The sequence below is a fragment of the Rattus norvegicus genome, chromosome 13 (assembly GCF_021556685.1).
Source record: "Rattus norvegicus strain SHRSP/BbbUtx chromosome 13, alternate assembly SHRSP_T2T, whole genome shotgun sequence".
NCBI classification, from domain to species: domain Eukaryota; kingdom Metazoa; phylum Chordata; class Mammalia; order Rodentia; family Muridae; genus Rattus; species Rattus norvegicus.
The window spans coordinates 70,593,258-70,613,322 of record NC_141546.1 but is presented as its reverse complement, the minus strand read 5'-3'; the positions used below and the strand labels follow the sequence as shown (position 1 = coordinate 70,613,322).

General features: G+C 46.6%; 1 long non-coding RNA gene across 1 annotated transcript; it reads right to left on the bottom strand.

Annotated features, from left to right (window-relative positions):
* Window positions 1-5,215: 5,215 nt before the first annotated feature.
* LOC148001703 (uncharacterized) lies at window positions 5,216-15,865 on the bottom strand. The gene is made up of 2 exons (XR_015636046.1): window positions 9,919-15,865; window positions 5,216-5,481 (listed from the first exon to the last, which is right to left on the bottom strand). It is a non-coding gene; the product is annotated as an uncharacterized LOC148001703 (long non-coding RNA).
* Window positions 15,866-20,065: the final 4,200 nt, after the last annotated feature.

Here is a 20,065-nt window from a genome sequence, read left to right as displayed (position 1 = left end):
TTGAATTGTTTCTGATTTGTTCTGGTTCAGGCACCTGTTCTTAGGAGCCTGGTGTAAGCTGTGGACCCTGCACACGGGTCCCCAGCACAAACAGCCAAGCACCCTGGTCTCTTGACAGCCCATTAATTCCTCAGATAATCAGTGAGCTTCACCTGTGTTCTTAGCATTGTGCTTAGTGCTAGGGAGACAGCAAAGGAGACAGACATGGTCCCTGGCCTTGTGGAGCTTAAAGTCTAATGAAAGAGCATCATCAAAAACACTTTTGAAAACCAGTGCGTGTCAAGCTGTCGAAGGCTGTAAAAGAAGCACGCACAGGGAGGGGGATACGTTAAAGAAGCATGCGCAGAGAGGGGGATACGTTAAAGAAGCATGCGCAGAGAGGGGGATACGTTAAAGAAGCATGCGCAGAGAGGGGATGCATTAATGAAGCATGCGCAGGGAGGGGGATACGTGAAAGAAGCATGCGCAGAGAGGGGATGCGTTAAAGAAGCAAGCGCAGGGAGGGGATGAGTTAAAATGTGAGTTCCCTAGTAAATCTTAACTTGATTTTGTTTTTGGACAGAGGATCTCACTGCGTAGTCAAGCTGGCCTCAGACAGTGAACATGTACAACCCTCTTATTTCAGCTTCCTCCTCAGATAGGATTCAAACATGCCAGCATATCTGGCTTTTATGTTTGTCTTGACCTTGATGGGCTTCGTCCAACTCCTGGTAAATGTCATTTCTCCCACATGACTTGTCTTACTCAGCCCTGCAAAATAGCACATAAAGTCACACACAATGCAGTGGGGCCACAAAGATGACTGGGTGTGGAGGGTGTAATTTATTTCTGGAAATAAGAGCTTGGTGAGAAATGGAGCCGGATACAGAGAAGAATCAAAGAATTCCAACAGTGGAATTACGTGGACCCAGGCGGAAGGACCCGCCAGCCTCTCACTGATGTTCAACCACCTTATGGCAAAGTCTGCTGTGTCTCTAGCCCTTGCCTCATTAAGGAATCCTCAGAAAACCGTAGGCCCCACATGGTAACAGATACCACTCAACTCAATAAAATTAACAAAGTCTGCATACCTACTATGTGCCGGATACTGTGGCTGGTGCTAAGGTATGCTGGTTGGGGTCGGGGAGCTGGGCTGCTGTAACTTAGAATCAGGACGTGAGAGCATGGTAGTGAACAGCCGGGGATGGTGAAGCGCCCACAGAAAGGGGCTCCAGACGAGTTCAGAAATCACATGCTAGTTGCTCAGAAAAGTGGGCAAGGTAGAGAGATTGCGTTTCTTTTCACAGGTGGCTGAGCTGTGTGGCTGAGATCAGTAGGCAGATAAGTGCCTGCCAGGGTATGATTCAGGGTCACCCAAGCAAACAGGACATGCCAGGCTTAAGTGACACTGTTCTCTTACAGCCAGAGGAGAAGCTGAGCTCTACATCCAGCCCCTGTAATTTCTCGGCCACCCCAACTCTATGACCAGCAGATCTACAATGCAGCTAGCTCCAATGAGGCCAACTGCCAGCACCCTGCTCAGGCTGCCCTAGGAAGGCTTTCTCTTCATCGCTCCCCACTACTGTGGAGAAGATCTGGGGGCACGTCGAGAGCCAGATGCCAGGGCCTAAGCAGAAGTGTACCATTGAGTCTAAAGCAGGGAGGCTGTCGGAGGCATTCGGGTCCAAGGCCTGTTCTTAGTGTGATTCCCACAGCTGGGGGGACTGCATGTGACTAAAGTCTAGCCCTCACTGAAAGAGCCAGCGCAGCGCAGTGCAGCGCAGCGCAGTACAGTGCGCCACAGAATAAGCTCCCGATGTGGAGGGCAACTCGGTCTGATGGTGACTATTTAGCCTCCTCTATGAATGATGCCACGGCCTCCCTCTCATTTTGAGACGATCTATCTGGAAAACCAGATCAGGAAGATGAGACCCTCTCTGGAGGGTGACCTTCATTTAACTAAGGCATGTGTCTGGAATAAACCGGGGCTGGGGGTGGGGTTGTCGTTGGTTGGTTGGTTTAGTTTTTGAGGCAGGGTTTCTCTGTGGAGCCCTGGCTGTCCTGGACCGCACACAGAGCTCCCTCTGCCTCTGCCTCTGCCCCTCTGCCTCTCTATCTCTCTGCCTCTCTCTGCCTCTCTCTGCCCCTCTGCCCCTCTGCCCCTCTGCCTCCCAATTGCTGGGATTAAAGGAATAAGCCAAATTTAAGACTTTTTTTGAATTTTTTTCGTTTTTGAGGAACTTCCAGATGTACCACTGATCGTCATCCCACCTGAGCAGACATCTTTTCCAGCTCTAATTCTTCCCTCCTCGAATTATGTGTACTGGTGGTGTTGGTAAAACACAAATGCCACCCTGCCCTGCCAGCAGCAGACAACCGAGGATGATTCTGCTTCCCTCACCACCTTGACTAGTTAGTTCAGGGAAATTCCAAGTCATTGTGTAGAGACAGCCTTACAATGGAGTGTGGGATGAGTGGGACGTCTGGAATAACAAATCTTTCTTCAGCTGTGCTAGCTCCTGTCCGGGTGTTGCCATGAGACGTTCCCACAGCCCACCATGAGCTTCCCAGGAGGTACCCTTGTCTACGACTTCCTTAGAGACCACTGCCTCTGGTGCTTGACCCAAACCTTCTAATTCCAAACAAATGAAAGAGCAATTCATATCTTGACTGAACTTGGCACATCCTGGAATGTCACTCAGTGTCTATCACACTGAGTGAGGATTAAGGATCCTCAGTGTGACAGAGAAGTCTTAATGTCCCATTGTTCTATCCAACTTTCTGCCATCCCTTGAGGTACCCATGACAGGAAGGTCCTGAAGACAGAATTGCCACAGGTAGAGTGAGAAGAAGATATGTGGTGGGGTGGTCAGTGATTGGGAGTCTGTAAGAGTAACTTACTCGCCTGATGTAACTGTCATCTCCAAGGCTCACTGCCTCTGTCTGCTAACCTAGGCCTAGTCCTGGAAGCTTCTAGCCTCCATAAGATCTAATCTAGGCCTAGAATGTTTGCAGCCTCTGAGTCTTTTGCTGAATAAGCTCACCCTTTCTAGTTCTTTCTGAACTCTGGCTGGCTGGTCAACTCAGCTGTTCTAGCTCAAAATTCTCCAAGCTGACTGACTCAATCTGGCTTCTCTCAGTCTTGTTGGGTTTCAGATCCAGGACAAAGAGCTGAGGTGCATATTTAACATACCAAAGTGGACCTGGCCTCCAGGTTCTCCCAGCATCCTTCAGTCCCTATCTGTTATGGCTGGCACATACCACCCTCTACCCTGAACTTTGCAGCCCAGGAGCTGGGCCTCCCCTCTCTGAGAAGCCCCTATATAATCCACAACCCAGACATTTTGGTCCCCCTTTTCTCTCTCTCTACCACCTCTGCATTTTCTCTCTGAGTACATGAAAGCACTTTCTTCCCTCTTCCCTCTGTTTCCCTCCCCACGGTGACTTTCCTGGTATGATCACCAGCAGAGAATGATTTATCACTCTGACTGAATTGCTGCGCTTGGCCTCACACTTACTCCGACTCTGCTGTCCTTCTCCTTCTCCTTCTCTGGCTCATTCTGTCTTCACCGGTGTCTAGCTTGTTCTCTCTTCAGCCTGTCTCTGTAAAACTCTGCTGGTAAAACTGCCTTCCTCCCTTGCTCCCTCTGTGCTGTTCCCTCTTGTGTTGTCTCGTTCTGTTGTGAGAGTCGGGCATATCCTATCCTATTAACTCTTTCTCTGATTCATCACTTTGTCTGCCACTCAATTAGGCATTGTTTTCAAATATGGGAGCTTCCTTCTACAAACTAACTTTACTTTCGTTGTTTGGGACTAAAGGTGTGTGCTGCATGTGTGTCTGTTTTCCAACCAGAGGGATTAAAGGTGTGTGCTAAGGGCTGAGTCACACCACAGCCAGTAAATAACTCAGTCTCAGGGTTCTCAGTGTGATCTAATATCCTGCCATAGGGTTCCACAGGGCAGCACAGTGCATCTGCCTGCCTGTGGGCCTGACCTAGCTAACATCTTTAACCTAGTGATTTTTGTCCCAAGGGTGGGATGGTGTTTAAAGTTCAGGTGGATTTTGTTAGCAGGGTTTTCAATGTGTTTGTATACTTATTTGGTTCTCCACACCGCTTATCTAGGACAAACTGCAGAAGGTCCATTTTATGTGACAAGATCCTGGTGACTGCTATTGCTTGGACTGTATCTGTGGTGTCTTGCTCAGACTGGAGTGGTTTTTGGGAGCTGAGCATATAACTAAAGGAGTTTTGAAGCCGTGATGGCATCTCTAGGTCTGTCTAACAAAACGGTGGGCTTACATTTGCATTGTGTGTCCACTATGGTCAGGCATCTTGTAGTCTTGTAATCTGTGACCCTCAGTCCCCTGTGATTGTCACTTGAAGTTTCCCATGAAGAAATGCCCTGGCCTGCTTGATACTGAAAAGCTCTCAGGGAGAACTTTCCCTCAGGATGGAGACCCTCCAACTCCAAAGACCAGACCGAGACACCACAGGATGCAATCAGCAAGAGGATTTGGTTTATTGTCAGGATACACAGGCACAGGCACCTGCGGGCGCTTCAGTCACTCGGGGGACTGGCGCGCCCCACGGAACCAAGGATGGGCTTTTATAGGATTTTGGGGAGCAGAAGCAAGCATACAGAAGCAGATGCATGGTTACAGGGATATAATTGGTGGATTCTAATATGGCAAGGGTTTAGCCCGGGGGCAAGTTTCCTAGCTACCTTCCTGAAACATAACGGCTGACTCGGCCCCCCAAGGGTTCAGCCCGGGGGCAAGTTTCTTAGCTACCTTCTTGGAACATAACGACTGACTCGGCCCCCCACCAGGGTGTGGGACCTCTCCCGGGGCTTTTTTTTCATTGTCAGGTGCTCAACCGAAGTCGTCCTGTTGCCAGGCCTTCAACCAAACACATCCTGCTTGGCAGCCGCTGTGTACTCAGTGTTCTAACCTTTCCCTGAACCAGTCATCTTAAGTACAGCCTTGCAAAATGGCGTTACTGCTGCTAAGCTGGGGTCTTTCATTCCCCCATTTTTTTGCTAACTTTGAGTGAAATCTTTCACTCGACTTGGTCAAGAAATTTCTGTCTGGTGGGGGCTTATTCCCCCACTGACTCTAGGCCACAAAAGGGCTAGGAGGAGCCACGTAGGAGTTTTAACTTTAAGGGGTTTGGAATGCGCTGAACTCTCCATGTCTGGGGTGTAGTGTTGTGATTAGTCAATTCCTCAGACCGGACTGCCTTGACGTGTGGTGTGTGGATCTAAGCCGAGACTCCGTCTACCTTTAGGGCGGTCGGGGTAGTCAGGAGGACGGTGTAGGGTCCTTTTCACCGTGGCTCGAGATTCTTGGTCTGGTGTCTGTGCACCCACACGGTGTCTCCAATCTGGAACGGGTGTGGCACCACCGGATGCTCAAGCTTGTCCTGGTAAGCAGTGGCCAAAGGTCTCCAGACGTCTCTCTGTACAATCTGTAGGGCCTGTAAATGGGCCCTCAGAGAAGGGCTGTCAGCAAAATCAGCAATGTTTGAATCAAAGAAATGGACAAATGGGGGTGGTGTTCCATATATTATTTCAAAAGGAGTTAGACCATGGGGGCCCGGGGTATTCCGGGCCCGATATAGAACTAGGGGAAGGAGGGCCACCCAATCCTTTGAGCCAGTTGCAAGCGTAAGTTTGGATAAAGTCTCCTTAATTGTTCTATTCATGTGTTCTACCTGACCTGAACTCTGGGGTCTATAGGCACAATGTAATTTCCAATCAATCCCCAGCAATTTGGCCACCAACTGACTTACTTGGGAGATGAAAGCGGGCCCGTTGTCCGACCTCAACGCTTGAGGCATGTCATACCTGGGAAAGATTTCCTCGAGGAGCTTCTTGGTGACCATTTTTGTAGTCTCGTGCTTCGTGGGGAAGGCTTTGACCCATCCTGAGAAGGTGTCTACAAACACTAGGAGATACTTGTATCCATATATACCTGGTTTAATTTCAGTAAAATCAATTTCCCAATGGATGTCGGGACGGTGTCCCCTAGGACGAACTCCTTGTCCAATCATGGTCCTTTCCGGGTTAACCTGAGCGCACGCTTTGTAACTCTCAGTCACCTTTTGTATCGCTTTGTCCCAATTCAAAAAAAAAACACAGATTTCTCTCTTCCCGATCTAGTAAGGTTTTTATCTTTTTAAACCCCAAATGGGTTAATTTATGTAAAAAGGAGATCAATTAGACCCACTGTTTTAGTTGAGGGTGGTAGATGGCCCCCATTTTTTTCTAGGAGCTCTATGTCCTCATGGGCATAAACCCAACTGGTTTGTCCCACTGGTGGGGGCGTGGGTTGGTCTGGGCTATTTAAGGGCAAGATTTGTTTGCTCATGGCCGCTTCTCTCGCCGTGGCATCGGCCAGCCGGTTTCCTCGTGCCTCTGGGTTGTGCCCTTTCTGGTGTCCTGGACAATACATAATACTCAGTCTTTTGGGCAAGAATAGAGCTTCTAAGAGGGCCAGAATTTTAGCCTTATTTTTAATATCTTTACCCTCAGATGTGAGCAGCCCCCGCCTCCGGTAGATCTCCCCGTGGATGTGTGCCGTGGCAAAGGCATAACGGCTGTCTGTATATATATTTAGCCTCTTACCTTTTGCCATCTTGAGCGCCTGAGTCAAGGCGATGAGTTCAGCCCGTTGTGCGGAGGTACCAGCAGGCAGGGCTTTCGCCCAAATCACTTTGTCCTCCGTAGTGACCGCAGCTCCAGCCTTTTGTTCTCCCTCTGCCAAGAAGCTGCTGCCATCTGTGTACCATGTGTGGTCAGCATTCTGAAGAGGCTGGTCCGATAGGTCCAGCCTGGTTCTATGTACTTCTGCGAGGATTTGTAGTCAGTCATGCTGTTCTGCCTCCTCTGGTAGAGGAAGCAAGGTGGCAGGATTGAGGGCAACTACGGGCCCAAACTGAACCCGTTCTGCATCCAGTAACAAGGCTTGGTGTGAGAATTAGAGAGCCAGCGGTCTGGGGGCTGCTTTACCAAGGCCTCCACTGCGTGGGGTGCTAGGATGGTGAGTGGCTGTCCCAAAGTCAATTTTCCAGCGTCCTTGATCAGGACAGCAATAGCAGCCACCATCCTTAGGCACGGTGGCCAGCCGGAGGCCACAGGGTCCAATTTCTTAGACAGGTAGGCCACAGGGCGTTTTCAGGGTCCCAACCTTTGTGTTAGGACCCCTTTAGCATACCCCTGTTTCTCATCGATGAACAGTTACTGAGCAAATTGTAAGGGTTTGGAACAGTCGGATGAATATCTTCTATCCTCTTGTTGACCTTTCTCAAGTCTTGTACTGGCCTATAATCTCCAGTGTCGGGTTTCTTAACAGGCAGAAGAGGCGTATTCCAAGGCGACCGGCAGGGGATTAGGATGCCTTGATCTAGAAGCCTCCTAATGTGAGGCCTTATACCTTGATAAGCTTCATGTGACAGGGGGTATTGTTTTATGGAGACTGGAGTTGTAGTGGCCTTTAACTGTGTAATTAAGGGGGGCTGTTGGAGTGCCAACCCCATCCCACCAGTCTCTGCCCAAGCCAGTGGAAAATTCGTGACCCAAGTGTCTATTTCTAGGGATTGTGGCTTGTCCTGTCCCAGTTCATATAGTCTATATTCATAGAAATTGAAGGGGAGTTCCGTGGGGGCCAGTTATTCGGGCCCCTCTTTCCTCAAAATGAATTTGTGCTTTTAGTTTGGTGAGCAGGTCACGGCCCAGCAGAGGGTACGGGCAGTCCGGAACATGTAAGAAGGAATGGGTCACCTTACCAGTAGCCAGCTGAACCCGGCGGTCCGTAGTCCATCGGTATTGTTTCTCACCAGTAGCTCTTTGTACCCAGGCCGTCCGGTCGCTGAGTTGTCCTGAAGCTTGAGTGAGGACTGAATGCTGGGCTCCTGTGTCTACCAGGAAAGTAACCGGCTGCCCCCCAACTTAAGCGTTACCCTGGGCTCAGGGGGGGGGGCTCCTGGCCCTGACCTCCCTAATCTTTATCTAGAGCCAAGAGGGAGGTTCGTGGTCGAGGCTTTCGGGGTCCGCCAGGCTTCTTGGGGCACTCTCTGGCCCAGTGCCCTTTCTCTTTGTAATAGCCACATTGATCTTTATCCAGCTTCAGCCCCTTTCGAGCTCCCCCCTATCTCCCTTCCTTTTTTGGCCCTGAACTACGGCGGCCAAGATTCGACTCAATTTTTTGTTTCTTTTTTTATCTCTCTCTTATTAAAAATCTTTTTAGCTTCTTTAAGTAAATCCTGTAATGTATAGCCCTGCAAATTTTCTAACCTCTGTAACTTAGTCCTGATATCTGGAGCAGCCTGCCAGATGAAGGACATAGAGACACTCGTCATTTGTCCTGGGTCATCTGGGTCATAGGGAGTGTACATACGGTAGGCCTCCTTAAGTCTCTCTAGAAAGGTGGAGGGAGTTTTCCCCTGCTTCCTGTAATACCTGTTTTACCTGAGCCAAATTAGTAGGGCGTCGTATAGCCCCTCGGAGACCCGCTAGAAGCAACTGGCGATAAAGGCGTAGGTGTCCCTTACCTTCAGCTGTATTAAAATCCCAGTTTGGTCCTCAGGCAGCTGGGTGGGACGCCCATCATCTCCCAGAACATGCTTTTTGGCCTCTAGGAACACTCTTTGTTTTTTTTTTTTTTTTCCTGAGGTTAAGAGGGCCTGTAAGAGCTGTTGGCAGTCATCCCAAGTAGGCTGGTGGGTAAGTAAAACAGATTCTATTAGGTCGGTGAGTGCCACCGGATCTTTGGAGAAAGAAGGGTTGTGTTGTTTCCAATTGTAAATGTCAGCTGCTGAAAACGGCCAGTATTGGGTCTGGCCACCGGTTCCCTGTCTAAGTGGGAAAGCCTGGGAGGTTGAATCTGGCATCACCTCGCGCTTATTGTGTAATCTCCCTGCGACAGGGGAGAAACCCTTATCAGACTGTGGCCCGGCAACTGATCTGGCCGGCGGCTCTGCCTCCTCCGTTTCAGCCGGGCCTGTCAGAGAGAAGATCTATGAGAGGGGAGTTTGGGTCTGCCGGGAGGACAGGTTTCTTAGAAGGCTCTGATTTCACAAAGGTAGAGAGAGGAAGACGTGGCCGGCGGACCGGGCGGGGCCGAGGGGACAGGCTGGGGGTTGAGGGGAGGCCAATTCGGGTCCACGAAGGGTTCCGCCCAGGGGGAGGGTTTAAGGCGAGACTCTCTCAAGTGATAATATAAGGAACCTGGTCAGGATGTCCGTGGACGACCCGATCTTTAACCTGTAAAATAATGATCTTATTAAATGTGTCATTCACTGGCCATCCCACTCCGAAAGTGGGCCACTCGGATGTGTAGAGAGTCTGTCATTTTCCTTTTTTAACCTCGACGGACTGGTTGTGTGCCCGGTCGTGGACGTCTTTCTAATGATCAAGAGTGAGACTTAGGGGCATTGTTAGGGACTGTCCCATGTTAGTTCTAAGGAAGATTAGAACACAGAAAACAAACAACACCAACAGTCAAACAAACAACAGACAGGCGTGCTGCACGGCTTTGGTACCAAACTGAAAGCAAAAAGTCAGATGGAGGTGGCAAAGGTCCGGGGCCCTCTGAAAGCCAAAAATACAGACAGAGGTGCCGTTAGTCCGGATCTTTCTCCTCTCCCAGATTGGGCCCCGAAAAGTCGGGCCCCTAACACCCTTGGAACGTCTTCCAGGGCTGCGGGGCGAGAAGTCCGAGCTCGTCAGCTCCTTCTTCGTCCCGCCCAAATTCCAAACAACCTGGCTGAGCGCTCACAGAACAGACCTGGCTGAGCGCTCACAGAACCTGGCTGAGCGCTCACAGAATAGACCTGGCTGAGCGCTCACAGAACAGACCTGGCTGAGCGCTCACAGAACAGACAGAATAAGGCAGAACGAGACAAAATTAGACAGACAGACAGACGCCGGCCGGCTTACCTCCCAGTGGGTGGTCGGTGGTCCCTGGGTGGAGGATCTCCTTTCCCGGCCAATGCACCAAATGAAAAGCTCTCAGGGAGAACTTTCCCTCAGGATGGAGACCCTCCAACTCCAAAGACCAGACCGAGACACCACAGGATGCAATCAGCAAGAGGATTTGGTTTATTGTCAGGATACACAGGCACAGGCACCTGCGGGCGCTTCAGTCACTCGGGGGACTGGCGCGCCCCACGGAACCAAGGATGGGCTTTTATAGGATTTTGGGGAGCAGAAGCAAGCATACAGAAGCAGATGCATGGTTACAGGGATATAATTGGTGGATTCTAATATGGCAAGGGTTTAGCCCGGGGGCAAGTTTCCTAGCTACCTTCCTGAAACATAACGGCTGACTCGGCCCCCCAAGGGTTCAGCCCGGGGGCAAGTTTCTTAGCTACCTTCTTGGAACATAACGACTGACTCGGCCCCCCACCAGGGTGTGGGACCTCTCCCGGGGCTTTTTTTTCATTGTCAGGTGCTCAACCGAAGTCGTCCTGTTGCCAGGCCTTCAACCAAACACATCCTGCTTGGCAGCCGCTGTGTACTCAGTGTTCTAACCTTTCCCTGAACCAGTCATCTTAAGTACAGCCTTGCAAAATGGCGTTACTGCTGCTAAGCTGGGGTCTTTCAGATACAGCCTACTTTGCCATGTTGCATGTCCAGGGCATGCTCCCAACGTCACACATCATGTTGTATCTCAGACTTCACTGGTTTGCTTTTGCTTTTTGGTTGTGTGTGTGTGTGTGTGTGTGTGTGTGTGTGTGTGTGTGTGTGTGTGGTTTAATTTGTTAGAAAGGGGAATTAGTTTTCATGATTTGGTCCATTTTATATCAAAGGTAAACTTTTGTTCTATGGTAGGGCTACACAAGTCATCACAGCAATCTGCCGAGTACAAGTTAGATTAGCTTTTCAATTGCAATATTTTATTAAGTTTTTAAACCCACTTCACTTTTTTTAAAGTTTATATTTATGTGTATGGAGAGGTAGGGGTGGAAACCTGACTTACCGGTGGTTCTACGCCACCAACACTACCACCTACACACACCTGAGCACTGGGAACCAACTCCAGTCCCCAAGAGCAGCAGCACTCTTAACTGTGGGGTCATCTCTCTCACCCCTTCATTCCACTTCTTTAAAATGTGTTTCTTATTGTGTGAGTGTGTGGTATAGGGGAGGGGGACACACATGCCACAGTGTGAATGGAACTTGGTCCTCCAGACTTACACAGCAAACAACTTTATCCTCTAAGCCATCTCACTGAAACCCGCCCCCTTTCTAACAGCTTTACTATAGGCACTAATAAGAGTGGTTAATAGAACCTGCCAAGGAAAAGACTCATACATTATTCAAAGTCATCCAAGATAGACAACACATGGGGCGAGAAGGGCAGGGAGGGATGATGATTAACGTAGCACGGCATTTACTTAAGCAGAGAAGAGACCATGCACTGCATAGTCCTTTGCAATGCCTTGGTCCTCCACGGCCAGCAGATCCATCCTGCAGCTAGTGTGGGCAACATGGCTGCAGTGCCCCACGCAGGTTGCAGTGGAAGAGTTTCTCCTTGGCTCTACTCCAGCAGAAAGCTTGGAGCCACTGACAGAACATGGAGTTCCCCTGACCTTAAGAAGGAAGAGATACACCCTGGTGAGATTAGCCCAGCCCTTGCTGTGGGACCTTTAAAAGGAATTTTATCAGTCCAAGGCCCATTCTAATATTCCCACGCATGGGCAGAAAGCTGAACACATTGCCTTCCCCACAAGGATGAAGGAAGAGGGGCAGAGGGAAGTTTGGAGGAAGTCCAGGGGTTCTTAAACTCTTTTCTACTTGCGACGCCTTTTTGCTTTTCTTTTTTTTAATGAAACTCAAGTCGGCAACTCAAATAGCAGCTTTTAAATTTTTATTATTTTATATGTCTGAATATTTTCCTATACATATTTCTGGTATCATATGCATGCCTGGTGCATGAGGCATCCGATCCCCAGAAACTGGAATTAACTGAGTTATAAGCTCCCATGTGGAGGAAAAGAACCTGGGTCCTCTGGAAGAGCAACCACTGAACTCCCTCTTCAGCAACTTCTTTAAGTCAAACATTCTGAAACAATCGGAGAAATACTAACTTGATACAGGAGATGGTTTGGATATGCTTGGCCCAGGGAGCAGCACTGTTAGAAGGTGTGGTCTTGTCAGAGTGGGTGTGTCACTGTGGGTGTGGGCTTTAATACCCTTGTCCTAGCTGCCTGGAAGTGAGTATTCTGCTAGCTGCCTTCAGATGAAGATGTAGAACTCTCAGCTCTTCCAGCACCACGCCTGCCTGGATGCTGCCATGTTCCTGCCTTTGTGATAATGGACTGAACCTCTGAACCTGTAAGCCAGCCCCAGTTAAATGTTGTCCTTTATAAGAGCTGCCTTGGTCATTTGTCTGTTCACGGCACTAAAACCCTAACTAAGACAATACGTATACACTGAGGGGTGCTAATTAGAAGTCTTTTCTTCTATAACTTGTCTATCTTTTTTTTTAAAGATTTATTCATTTATTATATATGAGTACACTGTAGCTGTCTTCAGACACACCAGAAGAGGGCATCAGATCCCATTACAGATGGTTGTGAGCCACCATGTGGTTGCTGGGAGTTGAACTCAGAACCTCTGGAAGAGCAGTCAGTGCTCTTAACCACAGAGCCATCTCTCCAGCCCCATAACTTGTCTATCTTAATGATAGAAAAATGAGATACCGGGACTCTTCCTGTGAACCTGGATGAGTGATGAGATATTTAAGGGTAGACCATGGGATTGGGCCCCAGAAAGATTAGGAAGACTGTTTCTATAAGAGCAGGGGTTTTATAACTATGTAGGCCTTCAATCCATAACAGACAATAGTCTCACATCTGAGTGAGCATGTCTCAAGCAGTGTTTGTTGGTATCATGTAGTGTAACAGCATGTGCAAGGCAGGGTGGGCCTCTCATGTGTTCATGTGTTCATGTGCCACAGGGGAAGTGGCACAACACAGCATGGGTGGGCACTGCCAGAAACACCTCCGGTTCAGTTTGCATTTACTTATGAACTAACATTCTGGCTATTGTACATTCATAAACCTTTTACTGTTGTCAGAATTTTTGCAACTCCTATGTTCAGTTACATGACTCACAGTTTAGAAAGACAGGGTCTAGATCCAGGCCACTGACCATTATGAGGGGACAATGGATTCTTTCAAAAGATTGAACCAGAGAATGTCAGATCATTAGGACTCCTAAGCACCAGAAAGCATGCACATGAGTAAGCCAACTCACAAGTATTGAACTAAGGTCTGAGAACTGAACAGAGACCCCAGCCAAATTTATCATAATCCTGTGCCGGGAAGAGGATGAAGAACTATACTGTGGTAAAACAAAATGTCCTCAGAAGAAAGACATGGCGTGAGGAAGTCTACAAAGGAAACATAGCTGCTAACAGATTCTCTCCCAGTAAAAAAGGATCACTTAAAAAACATCAAATAAGTTCCAGGGTAGCCTAGTCTATAGAGTGGGCTCCAGGAGAGCCAAGGCTGTACAGAGAAACCTTGCCTTGGAAAAAATCAATAAACAAAACAAAACTCTGCATATGAAGTCTGTAAGAGAGGTGGGTAAAGTGCTTGCTTGAGGACCTGAATTCTGAATTGAGATCCTCAGTAGCCATGTAAAAGCCAGGCATGCCTTGTAACCTCAGCACTAGGGATGGGAGTAAAGAAGACAGGCAGACCCAGTGACTCACTGGCCAGTCAGTCCAGACAGGGAGCTTCAAGTTCAGCAAGAAACCCTCTTTCAAAAACTAAGGTGGAGGCTACTGCCCGACTTCATCCCTTCTGGGCACCACTTCCAATCTCTGTTCAGTACAGTCCTACACATCTTGTACTAGGGCCCAGCCTGGTGACTACCTGACCTTCCCCTCCACAAACCCTCCTCTACTGCTAGATCTAGCCCTGGTCCCACATCCAGTGCTCCAGCTTAATTTGGCTGGCTCTGCTCATGCCACCACAACCCCCAGGCTTTGACCTAGACACCCGTCCTGTGGGCTAGCCCAACCTCCTGTCTTCACCAGACTTTATCCCACCATGGCTATATCCAGTTTCAAGTCCAGCCCACTCACATACTCTGCTCAGTTGCAGGTTACCATGTCCATCCATATCAGACACGGAACTAACGGAAGGAGTCCACATGTACAGGTCTCCTAGTAAAAATACAAACTCTGGGAAATTTCAAGACAGTATCCCACCCTACACACCAATTCACCAGTCCTACAGAAATGTTTCTCAATGAGATGAACAAATACAGAATTCAGGACACAGAATTTAAAAGATCAGTCATAAACTCCATCAAAGAATTTGAGGAGCTCAAAGAAGACACAGAAAACAGCTCAGTGGATTCTCTCAAAGAGAATGTATTTAAAGAGAATAAACACCTAAGTGGTGCCCAAGAAGACACAAACATGAGTCTGAAGGAAAAGACAGACAATCCAGGATTTGAAAAACAAATTCAACAAAGATAGAGAAACACTGGTGAGAACTCACACTACAGTGAATGTGAACTGAAAAACTCAATAACCCAATTAGAAAACCCAAAGGGAGCATCACACATAGAGTGGACCAAGTAGAAGATGCAGTATCAGGACTCAAAGAGTAATTAGACCACTGTAGAACACCATAAAATGACAGTTTCAGATTATAGGCATAGATGAGAGAGGTCACATCACACTGTCCAGATCTTCAACAAGATCATAGGAGAAAACTTCCCCAAACTAAGGAAAGACAGATGCAAGAAATATATAGAATACAAAGTAGACAAGACCAGAAAAGAAACTCTTCACAAACTACCATAATTAAACTACTAAACATACAGAACAAAGAAAGAGTATTCAAGTATTCAAAGTTTAAAGAGAAAAAATGTCATATGTAAAAGAAAACCCATTGAACTGACATAAATTTCTCAGTGGAAACTCAGAAAGCCAAAGAACTTGAAGCAATGTCCTCCAAGTTCTAAAAGACCACAAATGTCAACCCAGACAACTGTACCCAGCAAAATTGTCAACTGTGGTTGAAGTAAAAAGGAAAAAAAAAACCTTCTATAATACCAACAGGTTAAAAGGATTCATTTCCTGCAGACCAACACAAAAAGAATTGGAAGCAATATTCAAGGCTAATAGATGAATAAGTATAGTCAAGAGACTGTTGAAAGAAAATAAATGAAGCTATAATTACCAAAACACAAAGTATGACCAAGAAGACGAACAGGAAAAAAGTAACTGCACTCAACACACAACTTCTGATAATAACTTTAAATATTAATGGCCTCAATTCCCCAATCAAAAGACACAGGCTGGCTATTGTCTACATGAAATTTGCCTTACTTACCTTTAAAGATAGGCACTACCTCAAAGTGAAAGGTTGGAAAAAGATTTCCCAATCAAATGGTACCAAGAAGCAAGCAGGTACTGCTTGCATAGTATCTGACAAAATAGACTTCAAACAAAACCGATAAGGAGAGATAAAGGATACTTCATTCTAGTCAAGGGAACAATGAACCAAGAAGATATTACAATGCCTAGCATATATTCAACAAATACTGGTGCACCTAGTTTCATAAAAAGCATACTACTGAAATTAAAGTTACAAATTAACATCAACCGATTAATCATAGGTAATTTAAAAACCCTGCTTTCTCCACTAGATAGGACATCTAAAAAACAAAATCAGAATTAAATGGCATCATACATCAAATGTACTTAACAGATACCTTCAGAATATCCACCCAAATACCAAAGAATATTCATTTTACTCATCAACTTATGGAAATTTCTCTAAAATGGATCACATCATGGGACACAAAACAAATCTTAAATTTCAGGAAAAATGAACCATAAATATTCTAACTTAAAACTGACAGCAAAAAAAAAAAGCAAACAAAAACTCTAGTAAATACACAAATTCATGGAGATTAAACAACACATTACTAAATGCTGAATGGGACAAAGAGGAAATCAAGAAGTTAAAAGAAATCCTGGAACTAAATGAAAGTGAACATACAACAAAGCCTCTGGGGCACATCAAAAGCAGTCCAATATGGGAAAGTTATATTTCTAAGTGCCTGTGTTAAAAAAAATCAAAGAGTACAGACAAATGACTGAATGATGCAACTCAAGAAGTTGAAATAAAAATAAAACATTCAAATCCAATCAACAGCAAGAAATGGTAAAAATCAGAGCAGAAATGAATGAAATAGAAATAAAACATAATACAAATAATCAATGAATCTAAGAGCTGGCTCTTTGAGAAGATAAACAAGATCTGCAGACTCTCTTCCGACTAACCAAAAGTCAGAGAGGACCCAAGTGAAGAGAAACAGAAATGAACAGGAAACCATTACAACAGACGCCAAAGACACCCAGAATATTGGAGGGAACATTTTAAAAGTATGTACTCCATTAAACTTGAAAATCCGAAAAAAGTGGGTGAATTTCTAGATTCATTCAAAGCACCAAAGTTAAACCAAGAGGTGTTGGAGTCCAGATGGTCTGTGGTTCCCTTCTCTGGCATAAACCTTGACTCTGGTGTGGCCGGTGACTGCAGAAAACTGTAGGCAGAAGGTAAGGCATAGGATGAAGGTCCTTCAGGGCAAAACAAGACCACAAGGGCAAGGAAGTGGCCATGGTTCCACAGCAGCAAGGCTTGCCAGTGCGCTGCTCATATATCCTAAGCCGCTGCCTTTCTGATCAAAATTATTAGTTTGTGAGTCCATAAAGGTTGTAATTATTTGACTTGCTGGATCATTATGCCCACCCCTCCATGTGCTCTCCTATGATCAGAAGGCCATGAGTACTCCCTCTTCCTTCTCTCCACCCTTGGGCCTGTGAACACCAGAGAAGGAGCCATTATTCTTGAACTCATTCATTAGCCAGAAGGCGTTTACACTTCCCAGGAAGATGGTTCTTGCCCAGTGGAGTATAGGGAGAAAATCAGCATATATGTTAATAAATACTACCCTCCAGGGGCAGACTACTTCATTCATTCTGCTAGTAGCAATGATTTCCCAGCCCTAGTCTACATACTAGGGAACTATGGACTATGGACAAAAGTGGTCCCTATTCTGAAAGCTCGCATTCTGCATTCTGGTGTAAGGAGATAAAACAATACACAGGTAAAGCACTATAGAGAATAAGGGAAGGCCTTTCAGAGGAGGGACACTTGAAATATGAATAATGGATAGATCAGCAGTGACAAAGAAGATATATATATATATGTATATATATATATTCATATGGTAGGGAGGGAGAGCAGAGGCAAGCCTCTTAGGCCAAGGGGACATTTGGTACTTATTTGAGATCTATATGTCGCCTTGGAGAGCTGTGGACAGGAGAGCTATAGGCATGCAGTGTACACCACAAGAATGACGTGTGAATTAAGATGTTCTTGCAGATGACTTAGGCTGCGAGGTACTGTGAGCAGAAGACACAGAGATGGGTGTCTTAGGAGGGAGCCTGAAGGCCTGCCCCCGGAAGGAATGTGGGTGGTACAGTATCCATGTAGATGGCACACCAAGGACAGAGACGAGGAAAGCTGGAGGTAGACCGCTCATGGTGTTTAAAGATCCAGGTTATTGATAGACTAGAGAGACCTGTGGTACTCAGAAAAGCTTCAAGAGGAGCAACAGGAGGTTGTCCTGTGGGAAGGGAACCTTGAGTGAATCTGAAAGGCTTATTGGTGGTCTAGAGCTGGGAGATAGAGATGGGGAGAAAGGGTAAGATCACATTGGATCATTTTAAACCTCATTAAATACAACATTATTGCTTTGGCACCTCGATAGTGGCCACTATGATGACAGGCATGAACATCTGTCTGGCAGAAGGCAGGCACTTCAGGAGATCTACTGGATCCTGTCAAGAGGCCTTATTGAGAGGAACTGACTACTTGAGGTAATTAATCATAACCAAGTTTAGAAACTGAAAAGTATTGGTTCTCCCAGAGATGTGTAGGCTTCCTCTTATGCTTGGGTTGTTCCTGTCTCCATTCAGCCTCCCCCTGGTCAATGCTGCCCCATATCACAGCCTGCGTCTCAGCCTCTCCAATAAAAAAGTTTACCAAGAGGTAGGCTTCACGCTGAGCCCTAGCCTGTGACAGTTGAGCATTTACCATATAGTTAATTGTTGCTGCAAATGCTTCTAGAGCACACCCCCATTTTATGGAAGGAGAAAACTGATGTTTAGAATGTTGCAGACCTTGATTGGAATCTCAGAGCTCCTAAGCAACAAGCCTGGACCCATGTGGACCACTCTAAGTTCCCAAGCCAAGGTCTTCCTCAGAAACCTCCATTTCTCTTGGAGAACATATTTCATCTTTTCTGATATCTCTCTGAGGGTAACCTCAGTTCCCAAACCACAAAATTCTAGCCAAGACCCTAGGAACCCTCCACAGCAGAAGTGAGTCTGTAGATCCCTCTCTGTTTCCTCAGAAAAGAGACAAACCTTAGTGTGTGCTGAAAAGCATGGCCTGTGTCCTCCTGATTACCTGTGCCCAGGCCAGCATGGGGATTACTTGGAGGCTAGTAAACATGACTATGTGGTAGCACCATAGGCCAGCATGAGGATCACTTGGAGGCTAGTAAACATGACTATGTGGTAACACCATAGGCCAGCATGGGGATCACTTGGAGGCTAGTAAACATGACTTATGGTAGCACCATAGGCCAGCATGGGGATCACTTGGAGGCTAGTAAACATGACTTGTGGTAGCACCATTTTCCCCAGCCTCTGGCCTGTTCCTTTGAGATGACTAATAAAATGATAAGTGACGTGAATATTTACCTTGCTAGTCACTGCCCTAAGTGCTTTATGCATTCATTCCCTTAGCCCACAATTACCCCATGAAACAGATACTCTTAGTTACCTCATTACTAGATGAGGTGATTGAGGCACAGGAGGGTAATTAACTTGCCCAGATTATTAGCTAGTAGATAATAGAGGATTTGAATCCACATAGTCAGATCAAGATCTACAATATTGTGTCTATCCGTATACACAAAGCATACCACCATTCTGTCCCAGATCTAAATTTCTCCTAAATTTGGGTTATTCCTATGAAAAATTGGGTATTAAAGCCTGACTTTTAGATGCCTGAGGAGAGAAGAGAAAACAAAGTCAACAGCCAACAGTTTTATATCTGAGAGGGTCACTAGGCCCATGGACCCCATGAGCACAGAAAAGGATGTCAATCTTGACCCCATTTGCTTGTTTGCTTTTCTTTTCTTTTTTGAGACAGAGTTTCTCTGTGTAGCCCTGGCTGTCCTGGAACTTGCTTTGTAGACCAGGCTAGCCTCGAACTCAAGATATCCACCTATCTCTGCCTCTTCAGGGTTGGCATTAAAGGTGTGTGTGCTGCCACCACCCATCGTAACAACCGGTTCTTTAGAAATCTCTGGTGCTTTCTTCAGCTCCGCCTACAGTAACAGCTTGCTTAAGATGACTGTCATAATGGGTCGAAAGGTAGCCTCTATTTCCCAATGTGAGGAGTCAAAGCACTTGTCAATGGATGCTCTATATTTAGCCATTACAAAGAACCTCACCTGAGACAATCTGCATGTCTGTGTCTGTGTCTGATGTGTGGTGTAAGTATTATTAGCAAAGGGGAGGAAGCAGACTGAAACAGGTTGTAGAAGAAGTTTAGAGGGAAGTGGGGCAGTGGCCCACTAAGTTCTAGGACAGCACAGAAGAATCTGGCTTTGAGCACTGAAAGTAAAAACTGCTACTCCATCCCTTCTAGCTAACCTCTGCCTACAAGCCAGTACTTACCATCGAAAATGTCTCTTTCTTTGATACCTAGCTCTGCCTGCCCTGTACTTCCCAGAGACAGCTGTTTCAGAGGGTGTTTGCTTGGGGAAACACACCCTCTGTCTAAATACAGTACTTAATGTCAGCAAACTAGTCAATAAAACATATTTACCCTTCTACTTTGACACAGAAATCTCACAATGACAAGGAAATTTCGGTTTGAAATTTGAGTGTCAAAGAAAGGTGTGAAAACGTGGAGTCCAGCTCATGACTAATCCTCTTGCTGGCTCCTCCTAGGGACGCCCACAGGATGGACGC